At 45.0% G+C, this 14,648-nt stretch overlaps 1 protein-coding gene across 5 annotated transcripts in view; it reads left to right on the top strand.

Moving 5' to 3' along the window:
• Slc24a2 (solute carrier family 24 member 2) overlaps positions 1-14,648 on the top strand; it is a 254,322-nt gene that overhangs the window by 181,433 nt on the left and 58,241 nt on the right. The gene's annotated exons all lie outside the window — the stretch shown is intronic.

The following is a 14,648-nucleotide window of genomic DNA, read 5'->3' as shown; positions in this document are numbered from 1 at the left end:
CCAGGCTTGTCCCTAGGAGGCTCCCACACTGTCAGCTTAGGTGAGTCACTTAAACAATTTCCTAAGTCAGGATTTATTCTTAAATGTACTTACTAGTGGATTCCAGTCCTTGTCTCAGAGAGCAACCTTGTCCCTGGCAGAATCACTTTTCATAATTATTTAATTCCAGAACAGAATTCATGGAAGAGCAATTCGACATTTTTGAATTCTTGTAAAGTGACTTGTCTCCTCACCCTAGCTGTTGTTCTACCCCACGCATGTCTCCAATTTTTGAGGGATATGTGATATTTATTTAAAAAATCATTTGGGGTTTTTACATAATTTTTCCTCTGATACTAACATGCAATCAGAAGGAACCCTAGATGTCCTTCAACACAGGAAATTCCCAAGTGTGTTGCATATCTTGCGTTCAGCTTCCAGTACTTCTTAGCTGCCTTAGTTTACCAAAGATTTCCTAGTTGCTTTGCATGCATCTGACAGTCCTGGATAAGCCCATCCTCAGCCCCTCCCAGTTGTGGCTTCTGTACAGAACTGGGCCCTTCTCTGCTGCTCTCCTGGGTTTCTGGCTAACCACTGCAGAGTTTTTAAGTGGTCTGGCCACTAAGAAGATCTTCATCAGAGTCCTGTCAACAGCCGGAGAAATGCAGGTCCTTGGTCAGTGCCCTTCCACCAGGGAAGAGGTTGAAGGGAGCCGCCAGCCTGGCTGTCATTTGACTTCTGGCTTAGGGAGAGGGTTTGTTGACTCCCACTAATCCCCACTGTGTCCCTTATAACACCCTGTCCATGGCCTACCAGCCCCACCTCTCTCTTGTCTCCCTGTCACTTTATCAACCCCTTCTCTGTTTCTCTCCTTCTGCTTTGTACAACCCTCTGAACAAATGCTATTACGCAGCCGCTCCTTCCTCTTTCCCTGCTACCCCAGATAAGATCATGTGGCGATGCAGGAGTGGAGCTTGCAGTCTGATGATATTACTTGTTAATGACTGAGGTTTGGAGGAAGAAAACTAAAGTCAAACTGTTGTCTGGACTAAGAACCAAGGATGGTCCTTGGGTTAGGAAGCTTGGCCGCTGGTGTCTCAGTGGCCTCGTAGCTCACCTTTTACCCCCTTTGTCACTTTGACTGCTCCTCCCTTCATCTGCTTCCCACTCACCGTCTTATTCTTGGCTAAACACCCCTCCTCATTATGATAAGCAAACAGTAACTGAAGCAGCATTCTATGTCATACTCTCCTGTGATGTTACCAGTATGCTTCAACACCGAGGAAGGGAGCCGAGGAGGGAGCTGTACTTAAAGCACTAAGAGACTTTTGACTTAGACTTCTCTACCAGGTGACTCTTGGTCCTTGGCTGTGCTGTCAGACACCACAGCCTACAGTAAATCATGCAGACAGTGAATCAGGTCTGCAGGGTTCGCAGGCTTCTTTGATCAGAGAAATCTTTCTTCTGTGGATCTTCTTGTGGGACCATCCAGAAAATGCTACCTGAGGTTAACTCTTCATCTGGAATGAAAACCTCTGAAAGAGTAAAGTCTTCCAAGCACATAGCAGTCCCTTTGAGGTACCAACATAAAGGAGATTGTGGAACAGAGCTCCAACCCTCCCAGACCACACTATTTGACAGGACAAGCCAAATCTGACTTGAACCTGGTTCTTGGATTCCATCAAGGAGACCCAAAGTCAACTTAGATCCCTTGGACCTGACAATAGACATTCTCAAGGGCTTCTCACCTTTCACTTAAAAATAATCATAACTGTGATTTATGACCCTCCATGCTGTGCAATGTAAGGGAGTGTAATAAAGATGGAGGCATCTGGGGCAATAACTATCAGTCACCACCTTTGGGAAATACTCCATCCCATTAAAGCAGTTTTACAGTTTGAGCATTGTGACTAGCCTCCAGTAAGACTTTATTATGTCGGCTCATATGATGAGTCATTATAACTATTTACAGGGATTCTCTGGACATGATGTAAGATCAGCTACCTGCAGCAAATCCTTCTCATCCTCTTTAAATGGATAAAATGGAAAGATGCATTATACACACCATCTCATCTCTAGAGAACAATGGAATAGAGACTTTTAAATACTGTCCCACACATAGTTGACACATAATTTTTGGGCACCTTCTTGTGCTAGGCATCCTAGTAGGTTCTCTGAGGAAACACGACTGAAGAACAGGCAATCTGTTCCCATGAAGCTTACAAACAAGGGGAGTGGTAACAGAGAGTGACTGGGGCACCAGGAAGAGAACAGTAAAAACTGGAGAAGTTCAGAAGATGGTGTAGAAAAGATGTTTGCCAGTATGGAAGGGGGAAGATTTTTATGAAGAAGGGTATCTTTGAATGAGCCCTAACAGGTCAGTAGATTCAGGATAAACTAGATAAGGAAGATGGCAAAAGAACCAACCGGCTGGGCTGAGAGAAAGATGAAGAAGGAGGCCACCCCAGCATAGTGAAGTGCCTGAGTGCAGGCCTGTCTGTTTTGTAAACTTTGTATTGTCTCCCCAGTACCATGGTCACATGGGTAAGCTGTAATGGCACTGGGAGAAATCAAGGCTCGTAGAAGTGTCTTAGTACTTGATGACACTGAAGTTCAGAGGAGCAAGGTGATTCATCTAGGAATACAGAGACAGCAAGTGATGGGGAAGGGGCTGGACTCAGTACAGTCACCCCAAAGCTCTGCCTTGTGCTCTGGGAACAAACCCATACCAGTTCTCTTCTACCTCTGTTTTGGTTTGTCTCTAATAAAGTACTGAAACAGACGCAACAGCCCAAGCCATCTCTTCCTCCTCATGAGGAAGGATCAGGAGCGAGCGAAGACGATCTGCTTGAAAACCTCTGCTGTCCGGGCGGTGGTGGTGCACGCCTGTAATCCCAGCACTCTGGGAGGCAGAGGCAGGCGGATTTCTGAGTTCAATGCCAGCCTGGTCTACTAAGTGAGTTCCAGGACAGCCAGGACTATACAGAGAAACTCTGTCTCGAAAAAAACAAAATCCAAAAAACCAAAAAAGAAAACCTCTGCTGAGTGGGAGACGAGATATGAAGGCTTTAAGACATTAAGCTGGGAGAGAGCAGCAGAGAAAGAGCGCCCATCTCTCAGTCTTGGGAACCTAGAGCAGGCAAAGTCCTAGCCCTACCCCAATCAAACACTGCTTCTGTAGCTTTACTCCTGTTCCCAAGATGATAAACTGTCTAACCAGTGTGTTCCCTTAATAATAATTTCACAAGAATTAGTTTACAGATATCAGAGGTTCATGACCTTTGCTTTTCCCAGGGACTGTATTTGCTTTTGGAACAAGACACTTTTGGAAATTCTAAAAAACAAATGGATAAAGCTAGTTCAAAGACAGTGAGAGGGTTCAGCAGATAAAGGCACTTGGCTGCCAAGTCTGATGTCCCAAGTCAATCCCCCAGGACCCACATGGTAGAAAGAGAGAAACAGTTCCTACAACTTGTCCTCTTCACTCTAGATACACACATAGCACAAGCTCCCACCCCACATACACACCCCACAAAAAAAAACAAATGTACCAAAGAAAAACTTATCTCAACCTATTTTTTCCGAACTGAACCCAATATCTCAAGCATGCTAGACAAGCACTCTATCACAGACTGACCTACTCTCCCCAACACCAGTTTATATAACAGATTTAAAGCAGAGGCGATGTGCCTAAGTAGTCATTTTTGTTCTATGGAGATCAGCATTTTATAGAGAGGTAGGTGGCTGAATAGTTACTTTGACATCATTGAAAGCCATGATCTGTAGCCAAAGCTGCCAGCATCATATTGTCCTGAAACAACTGCCAATCAACAAAGACTTTTGCAGAAGAGAAGATTTCACACACACAGCCAAAAAAGCATTCATTTCATTAGCATAAATAAAAGTAAGGCAAAAAACATTGTGAAGGTCAGAACAAAAATTATTAAGACCTTTCCTTGATGGAATTAATCCTGTTTCATGGCAACCAACAACCCCTATACCTCAACAAGAAACTATTAATATTGTGCATGAATCATCTAAACTAGATACATGGCTAGATTTAAACACACACACACACACACACACACACATTGTTTCAAAGAAACAAAAGCACCAAGCACTCACCCGATCCTCCAGCTATCTAATGTTCTCTTCCAAAGACAGGTGGATTTTGGAATAGCGTTCAGCAGTGTTCTTCTCTATTGCCCAAAATACATCCTGTAAAACCATAGGAATAAAACAAGATTGTGGGTTATCCATTGCCTTTCCTATACATTTTAATCATTGCTTAAATATGCATGACTATGTCGCACACACGGGTATTATCAGATAGGGTTGACTCAACAATAAATCCAAATTAACAATGTCTTAATTAGGTAGAGGTTTATTTTTTGCTCAAGTGTAAGACCCAGAAGATATGGTTGTCCTACAATAATTCAAAACCCAGGATCCTTCTACCCTCCCTGCTGCTTCAGCGCCCTAAGGGCTCCTCGTGGTCCAAGATGTCTGCTGCTGAAGCCCCAGGATCACATCCATAGTCCCAGAAGGTGAAAAGGTCAAAATGATTCCATAATCAGATAGTCACAGCCCCTCCCCCTCAGTAGTCACAGTCCCACCCCCTCGGGTAATCACAGCCCCACCCCCTCAGATAGTCACAGCCCCACCCCCTCAGATAGTCATAGCCCCACCCCCTCAGATAGTCACAGCCCCACCCCCTCAGGTAGTCACAGTCCCACCCCCTCAGGTAATCACAGTCCCACCCCTTCAGATAGTCACAGCCCCACCCCCTCAGATAGTCACAGCCCCACCCCCTCAGATAGTCACAGCCCCACCCCCTCAGATAGTCACAGCCCCACCCCTTCAGATAGTCACAGCCCTCCACAGATATTTTCTTTTTATTTCAAGGAAGCATCTCTGAAAGTCCTTTCAATAAAACTTAAAGATTTTAATCCACATCCACTGATCTTTCCATCATCACTCCTATGAACCTAGCATTACACAGGCAAGCCTTGCCACATGGTTAGTTTAAAGACAGACTGGAAATGTAGTTAAAAAAAAAAAAACACTTGGTAAATTACTGCCCCTAATAATTAAGTAGTAAGTCATTAGGAAATGAAATTAGAAGAGGCAATGATGGGCACCTTGAAGTCTCATGACAGGGAGATCTCACTTTCAGAAACCTATGTGTGGGTGAGGAAGGCAGAGCTAGAGGCAGTGTGTGAGACCTCAAGAGCTCATTGTAACTTTGGGAGTCCCAAGAGACATCCAAGCAGAGACCCTGAGAAGGGTTTCATAAAAGGCTGAGCTTGGCAGAGTTGTTAGACTGAGCTGTAGATGTAAATTTGCAAGTCATACATGTATCCTTTGTGGTACCACAACTGGGTGCTAATATGTCACTTGTAGATGGGAAGAGATGGCAGCTGACTGAGCTTTGGTGACTCTGAAGCTGGGAATCTACAAAGAAAGACGAGGCCCAAGTAGAAAAGCCATGAGATGAGGAAGATGTCCCAGAAATCAAGGGGAGATCACTTTCCAAAGGGGGAGCTAACAGATGGGAGTGGCAATGAGCGGACCCACGAGAGCAGGGTGTGCGCTACTGCGCATGTCCCAGTTTGGGAGGTGGGGGCGTGTCATGGCGATGGGCTCTAGAGATAGCTTTAAGATAAGTGACTGAGAAGAAACAAGCTTGAAATGCGTGGGTTGCGGCAGTAAGGGGCTAAGGATGGCGAGGCTCTCCTGTGTGGTCTTGCCGTGTTCCTAGTGTTAGCAACAGAAGTATTAGAAGAGAAAACCATGATGGAAAGGGTTAAAATCTTCAGAGATTTAAGTTAGGTAGGGCTTTGGGGTGTAGACATAGTGGGGTTACTGGGTGAAGGAGATGTTCTAACAGCGAGGAGGGAGTGGATAGGGTGTTTCAAAGGCTACAGATGAAAGGGGGGCTTCTGCACATAGTGTCCGAGTTGGAAGAAAGAAAATAAAACTTGCAGAGGAGAAGTCAAGACAGTGGAGGGTTGCTGTCCTCAGAACCGGGAGGTTGCACCAGATCGGGAACAGTCAAGGCCATCTGGAGACGTAGGTCTGGATGCTGATGGACGATGCAGGCATCCTACGGGGATGAAAGGATGTTGTTTATATCTAGGAACAGCCTAATGGTTCTCGCCTTTCTTGGAATGAGCCCATGGGCCATCTGTCATGGAAAGCAGTGTCTGTCTTGTCAGAAGGGAGGACTTCAGGTCCCTTGGGGATCAGCTGGTGGTAGTGCCTGACTAGAAAAAGAACCTTCCTCTGTTCAAAGAGAAATTTCAGTCCAGCTTAGGAAAGCCTTTCTCCTCAGACATCTCCATAGCCAGGGTGGCCTTGCTTAGGAAGGACAAGCCTCCATCTCTGAAGAGATATGATCAGATGGTGAGTACCTCTTATATCCATGGCTGTTCCTTAGGAAGTATGACATCTCTTGATGACTTGCTGTCCACTGCAGTCTCCCACCACCTACCTTCATAGCTCGTTAAGCCAGGGAGCAGTAGGTGCTTCCTAGGTCATACACCTAAAGGGGAAACCCTAAATATTGTTTGGTGCAGTTCACAAGTAGTGCAACAGCTTCTAGACCTTTGAGAGAATAGATGGTATATTCCCTTTTGATTACCAACCCAGACATTTACGAGAGTATCACAAGTTAATTTTAAATTAATTAAGGCTATTTTTATTTTAAAAGGAAAACATTGCATGCATACAAAAGTTTTTAAAAAAAAAAAAAGAGTCGCTGCTTAAGGAAATACAATGAAGTGTCCTTTTTCTTCTGTAATCTCCTTAACGGTGGTTCTCAACCTTCCTAATACTGTAACCCCTTAATATAAGCATCATGGTCCTTCCTGTCACCCAGTGAGGAAGGCTGGAACCTCACTGCACAGCACCATTTCCCTCCCTATCTTCCAGTGACCAAGGCAGGAGCCCATACACAAACACCATTTCCCTCCCTATCGTCTTCCAGAGACCAAGGCAGGAGCCCATCCACAGACACCATTTCCCTCCCTATCTCCTTCCAGAGACCAAGGCAGGAGCTCATCCACAGACACCATTTCCAGTGCTGTGTTGTGTTTCATTCATTCAGCTCAAGGTTAAATTCATCCAGTCCGATTCTTCGTGGCCAGAGAATTTTTGAGGTATTTGAACAGATGCTTTCTGGAAGATTGGGCTTCGTCCAGAAAACAAATATCTGAACTCACCATCACTTCTTCAGGGATGTATTCTGGCAAGTGTCTCCCTGGGACTGGATCTTAAGAAGACAAACAGCAAACGTGCATAACCAAACTAAGCAGCTAGTTCTGGGTACTGAGTCTGTCAGAGAGAGCAGCCCCAACCCTGTGGGCAAAGCTGCCATGCTGCTGAAGACTGGGACCAGGGAGTTCTTCCTATGAGAATACATCTGCTGCTCAAACTCATTGCATCTTATTTTCCTGATCTAAACTGTCAGCGGTAAAAGCAGAAAGATCAGACTTGGCAAGCTCAGGCTGATTTTGCCACGCTGCATATGTAGAAGGTGTTAAATGGCAGCAGAAGGCAAATTGTGGATGCTTCACCCTGTCTGTTCCTGACATCCTTAGAGCTCACGAGGTTAGGTGGCCTCGTCTTCATCAGTCAAACTGAAACGCTGTTGTTCTAAATTAATTTTCCCCAGCACGCATACAGCTTTGTGTGTGTGTGTGTGTGTGTGTGTGTGTGTGTGTGTGTGAGTGTGCATGTGAGTGTGCATGTGTGTGTGAATGTGAAAAGAGAGAAAAGAGGGTCTGGAGAGATGGCTCAGCACTGGCTGCTCTTCCAGAGGACTAATGCTCAATTCCCATGGTGGCTCACTGCCATCAGTAACTCAAGACCCAGGGGACCCGACACCCTCTGGCTTTAGTGGGCACCAGACACACATGCAGGCTGAACAAACAAACATGCAGATAAAATGAATGTGCTCATAAAATAAATCAATAAGACTGAAGGAGGGAGGGAGGAAGGAAGGAAGGAAGGAAGGAAGGAAGGAAGGAAGGAAGGAAGGAAGGAAGGAAGGAGACTTCATTCCCATAGGAAGCTGGCATGTTGACTTAAGGATGGTGAGTTTCTCTTATGATTAATTCTAAGATTAACTGAATTGTCTAATTTCAGTCATGGGTCTCTCTGCCTTGAGTTAAGGAGTTCCTGCTATACTGGCATTTCTGCTGCAAACCCACAAGATTTGCAGGTACCAAACTGCAGTGTGAAGTGAAGGGAACAAAAAAATCGAACAAGGAAAAACAAACAAACAAAAAAAAAAAAAAACCAAACAAACCTAGGAACTCAAAGTAATTCTTTTACACAAGAAATCCAGATGACAACAGATTATACCAAAAGGGTAAAAAATAATGATAATAATAATAATAATAGTGACCTCTACCGAGTAAGTTTTAGCAAATCTAATGCCTTTTACAACCAGTTTGCAGAGACATTTTCCAGGCCCAAGCCTTAATGAGCTGCCTTAGACCGGGCCTTGCCACCTGATAGGAAATACTTTGGAAGTCTCTGGGTCTACTTTATCAATGGTGTCTATTTATTCATTAATCTCTTAGCTCTCTCCAAGGACCTGGGGGTGGAAACCAAGAGAGATTTAAAGCCTCCATCTGCAGGCCTACCTAGCTTAGAAAGCCAAATCTAAGAATCAGGCTTCATTGAGTCCTCTGCCCCGGGGCGAGGAGGGGCAGGATGGTCACAGGATAAAATTCTAAAACAGAGCAAACTCCCTGACAGGCCTTGCTGGGAGTCCCAGTTCTCATGAAACACTGCCTTAAAGACTTGCTACAAAGTCTTTGTCTTGGCTTGTATACTTCACATTTCCCCTGAATTTCACTAGGTAACACTTTTCAAAGATGACCACATAATCTGTATGACCACATAATCTGTTAGTGCAACTCAACTTTGGGAATCTACCAAAAGTGTGAACTTAAGCAGTCCCCTGAGGCTTCTGCCATGTGCTTTTGGGCTTTCCCTCTTTCTTACTCACCCCCCAAAAGTAAACTCAGAATTGAGTTTGAAAAAACAACCCACGCCCCTCCCCACCAACCCCTTCGCTGTTGTTTATAGTCACGGTACCACATTCACACACCCCAGTGCTAGAGCAAGCCCAGTGTTGGGGACCAGATATAGCAATCCCATGCTCGAGGCCCAAATGCTAGCCAGGGAGAGTCAGAAAAATGCCTTGCAGGGTCTCTGACAGATATCCCCAATAGGACAGATAGCAATGTGTTGTCTTAGAAGAGATCTCTGAAGGCTATGATGGGATTTGGAAGAGTAAGAGAAACCACTTAGCAGTGGGAACCTTGTGGGAGGTGAATAGAGATGAAGGAGACAGTATGGAAGCTGGAATCCAGTGAAGATGCTACAGCTGACACCCAGCCAAGGAGGCCTAGCTTGAAAGATCGAGTCAAAGGTCTTAGCATTGATGGGCATTGGCCCTGGAGAGAGCTAAGATGCCCCTGGGGGCAGGAGACTATAGTGTGGACAGCAGCAACAGCAGCTTGCCCAGGTAGAAGAGCTGACTCTTAGGAAGGAGGATGATGCCTGAAATTTGGAGCATTTGAGTCTGTCAGCCACACTCCTGCCTGGAGGAGTCAGTCTTCTGGAGAACGGAGTCTGAGCTTCAGGATTTGGGGACATTCAGGATAGCAAGTAGCTGGTTCCTCATGAGAAGAGAGGAGCTCTGAGGATTACTGATATTTGAAGAGCTCCCTAGGGGTTGTGAAAAATTAAAATGATTTTGAGGATGGGATAAAGGAAGCCAAATGCTATGGAGAAATCAGGTCATGAGTAGGAAAAAAATAACCAAGGGCAGGTTCCCCAGAGCAATGCTGGCAGACACAGGATGAGGGGGTAAGACCAGCACGGACAGGTTTCCCAAGTCGGGTGTCTGCAAGGGAAAGGTAAGAGGGCAGGGACAGCAGGAGCCAAAGGCTCCAAGGGGACCTTGAACCTGAGAGAAGAAACAAAGACTGAAGATTAAATATGATACAACATCTATGAGAGGAAAGTCTGTAAACCATAAATGTTAAAAGCAAAAATGTCAGCATTTAAATACCAACATTTGTAAAATGTTGAAAATATTTCAGTAAGTTTTCAAAACTGTGCTCATTCTGCCCATGATGAGGCAGCCAGCTCAGGGCTGTAACATAATAGATTCACACTGACCAGATGTATGCTTTCTCATTCATTACAGATCCACTCAGATGATCATACCTACCAATGTAATGACACTCCAGTTATGTTGACCACTTCTACTATGAAGTTCACTCACAATTGACTAATGACAATTTATAACAGTAATTTAATTCCATTAATATGAATGTAGTATAATAAATAAATAGCATAATAAATTCATGATGAGTCTCAGAATGAGGGAAATAATTTGGAAGCTGTATTTCAAAAACAGATTTAGGGGTGAATAAAAATCTTATGTTTTGCTTAAGATAAAATTATTATCTTTAAATTTTTAAAAGTCTCAAATGTTTTCTTTTAAGAATAAAAAGCAGCAGGATGGTGGTGGCACACACCTGTAATCCCAACACTCTGGGAGGCAGAGGCAGGTGGATTTCTGAGTTCGAGGCCAGCCTGGTCTACAGAGTGAGTTCCAGGACAGCCAGGGCTGCACAGAGGAAGCTCGTCTGGAAAAAACTAAATCCAAAAAAACCAATAAATAAATAAATAAATAAATAAATAAATAAATAAATAAATAAATAAATAAATAAAAGAATAAAAAGCAAGCCAATCCCTATTAAGAAATTACTGTTTCACAGAGTTTATAAAACAGTCCATTCGTCCATCCTAGCTGCTAGGTAGCCTCTGTGCCAAGGGGCCTTTTCACTTTTATTCTCTGAGCTCATATACACACGTGCACACACACAACATACACATGTCATATACACATATACCACATACACTACATACATATACCACACATACATACACCACATGCACACATCACACATTCACCACACACACACACACCATATACACACATACCACACACCACACACACACACACACACACACACACACCACAGCCATCAGGAAGAGCTCTATAATTAGAGTGGGAATCTGAAATTCTTGGGAATAATCCAGATTGTGAATGTTTCAGAGGCACCAGACAAACCTCCAAACTCTACTGAAAACACAGCTTTGCTTAAGATTTCCAAGATTACCTTGAGCCTTTGGGGAGAGTGTCATTGCAGTATGCATCTGATGAGCCTGGCGTTGTTGATTATAACCACTGAGCCGTCTCTCCATCCCACAGGCCTGGCATTACAGGGGAATAGAGACAGCTCGGAGAAGGCCCCTCCTCAGTGAAGTCTGCCCTCTAGTGGTGAAAATGGGTATGTTGCCAGGAAACAACACAGACTGACTGACTGGCAGACAAGTGTCATGAGACCAATGACTGAAAACTTGGGAAGGATGCTAACAGAAAAACCTTCAGGGTAGCCACTCATAAATGAGGGTCACATAGTAAAGGGGGAGCAGAACCCAGCTTTCTGCCCCCAGGTTTCCACAACACTACCCAAACCTATTCTTCCACCCCAAAGACTCTTTGGGGAGCTGGCCCTGGAAACTCACAGAAGAAGGGAGCAAATGGTATGGGTGCTGCCTTTCTCTGGGTTCTAACTACTCAGTCTGTCCCAGCCATCGCCTATGTAGTGATAGAAGGCTCCCAGCTTGGAGGATCTCTGTTCTACCATGGCCATAAGCTGGGAAGGTTCTGAGAGAAGTGAGTTTAGGTTACAGCCACTAGGAAGGAAGTCTAACCTCACCTATTTGCCTCGAGATGAGCAGCACAAGGTTTACTAAACTCTACCGGGTGCTAAGAACACAGCAAGAGGGAAGAAGAGTGGAAAGACCTGTTGGCCCCCAGCTTTCCTGCCAGTAGAAAATAACACCTAAGCAACAGAAATAATGGTAATGGTATACGCATATAAGTGTGTGTGTGCGTGTGCATGTGCGTGTGTGTGTGTGTGTGTGTGTGTGTGTGTATGTGTGTGTGTAATGATAATTTCCTGCTTCTGAGGAAGTAACATAGGCATAGGAAATGCTAGAGAAGAGCTACTCAGGGAAGACAGGACGAGATGGTGACAGTTAACCAGATTCTAGAAACTGTGATTTCTGTTGGGAGAGCTTTGCACAGAGCAGACCAGCCAGTTCCGTGGTCTAGAGTGGAAAGTTGCACAGTGTTCTCAAGAAACAGGAGAATGTGGCTAGCCTGACTGGAGCAAAACAAGAAGGGGGTGGGGGTGACAGGAACAGGGTGCCCAGGGATGAGCTAGAATCCTGCCGGCTGTTGTACTTTCACTTTGACCTGGAGATGCACTGCAGACCATCTACCAAAAATGGATTAATATGACCTAATTTTTCTACCCTGGGGTACTAAGATGACAGACGACAGGGAACGAAAGAAGAGGTCACACCAGCTGTCTGAAATGTTCCTCTCCAGGGAGGCTCAGGGTGGGACTCAGGAAGTGAGGCCTGGAGAGAGAAGGTGGGCGGAAATAATGTAAGAACAGAAACACCTGATTGGCTGGTGGGTGGCTGAAGAAAAAGGAGCGGTTGGGATGACCACCCCTGGTCTGTCAAAGCCTTGTCAGAAGAGGATGGTCTCTCCTTTGATGCCAGTCACAGCTTTCATGAGAAAAGACAAAGAAGTCCATGGGACGGAAGGGATGGGAGCTCAAGTGACCTTTGGCTTTCAAAGCGACCTGTCAAGCCCTGAATTTCAAAGAGACAGAAAAGGCAGATTTGAAAACACAGAAATAGACTTAGTGGCTGGCTCGCTTTTACATCTGTTTCTTTAGTCTCGTTTTTCTTTCTGCATTGCTGAAACTCAGACTGTGACAATCTGGACCTAGTCTAGTCACAAGCCCAAAGGGTCCCTTTTGACAGTAGCCTATCACAGGCTTGGTGGTGCAAAGGTGAAGGGATTTCCAGGGGGCTGTTTTAATCAATAGCAGGACAGAAGCCAAGTTTACTTCCCTTGAGTGACCAGGTTGTCACGAGGAGCTTGAGACTTGTGTTTTACCTCGGAGTGGTCCAGCCAAGGATTTTGGTGGCTGTTTTTCTCAATTCATTCTCCTTCCCAGGAAGCCCTCAGCTCCCATCTTTTCCTTCCAAACTTCCTGACCACCCCCTCAACACACCCTCCTGTGAGGACACTCAGCTGGTACTCTTGCACATTTCAGATCAAACTAAACTATACTAAAATTGTGTGCCAGGTTTGACGTAGGTGCCTCACGATCCCAGTAGAGTTTGCTATTTCCGAGGCTTCTAAGTATACAAATATCTGTAGCTATATAAAAAGACAACACCTTCAGGGTTTGCACCACAGCAGTGGATATTTTTAAAGCTGCTTTGAATCAGGCTAAAAAATCACTCTGTGGCTCACCTTGAAAAGTATTCAAAGGTGTCTCGATTTGTTCTTGCCAGACACAAAGCAGCATCTCTGTGCCGTACGCCCATCCTCTGTGCCCCCACCTAAATGTAGGCCTAACACTTAGAGGTGATTTCTAGAGGATTCCCTGAAACTCCAGCAACAATCCGACAAGCTGAACTGAGCACGGCTTCCTTTGTCCGGCTCTGCCTTCCTCCCTCAGGAATGTGCGTGCCGACTGTGGAAAGTGAGCCTTTGCTAAAACCTAAAACCTAAGACAAAATCCCTTCAGATACAGGTGCCATCATCAGAAAGTCTCCGTGTCAGAACAGTAGGACTAAGGACAGTCTTACTCTCATGCTGCGAGAGGAAGCATGTGAAGGAAAGAAATTAAAGAATCCCTTGCCAGCCTTGGTAGCTTTGCTCAGCTGTCCACAGAACTAAACACCAAGAGAAAAAGGCAACAGGTCAGGACCTTTTTTCAATAGCACAGGAAGCTAAAGACCTGCTACCCTACTTGGGGAAAACAGTGACACACAAGTAAGAAAACCCTCCCTCATGGTCACGTGACTGGGATCACAACACTCCAGCCTCACCACCACACCCCAGTGTATCTGCCATGGTTCTTACAGAACTTGGGAAAACCACACCAGGTATGGCCAACTGTGTGTTGAAGGATGTTTCGTGACAACATGAGTGGCTACAATGGTTCGTGTCTGGGAGTCCATTTTTTTAAATCATTTCTCTCTGGCACATGTACAAGCCGTGGAAGGAATCCTTTAAGAATGGACAGTCCTTGAGAGCTTCTCTCCTGTGCATAGTCTTTGCTGTAATTTGTGACTTGAGGGCATTGGTTGGGCTAGGTTGGTTTACATAGGCTCGCTTCTCCTGCAACCCTTTCTACTTTGTTACTGTGTTAAACAATGTATCTGATTTCCTTATTTCATAGACATACAAAGTGACCTAAGCTCAAAGGTGGATCCCCACCATAGCAAAAAGAGTTTTGTTATCCAATAAAATTGCATAACCTCTTTTTGCCTCTCCTGTGTAAAAAATGCATGATTTGGAGACTCACTGCAATTGTCTTCCATGAAAAGTGGCCTCTTTAGGCTTAAGATTTCAGGGTCCTAAGAGCCACCTGCCACACCTGCCTGGTGCTCAGAGAAGACCACCAGGAATCCAGGAAGTACCTGGCATCAGCCGGGCCACCAGCAGGCTGCCACACCTCTACCCATCTCCTTTACAGTTC

Source organism: Apodemus sylvaticus, chromosome 3, assembly GCF_947179515.1.
Source record: "Apodemus sylvaticus chromosome 3, mApoSyl1.1, whole genome shotgun sequence".
NCBI lineage: Eukaryota > Metazoa > Chordata > Mammalia > Rodentia > Muridae > Apodemus > Apodemus sylvaticus.
The sequence above is the reverse complement of the archived record's forward strand: the minus strand, read 5'-3'. Positions and strand labels throughout refer to the sequence as shown.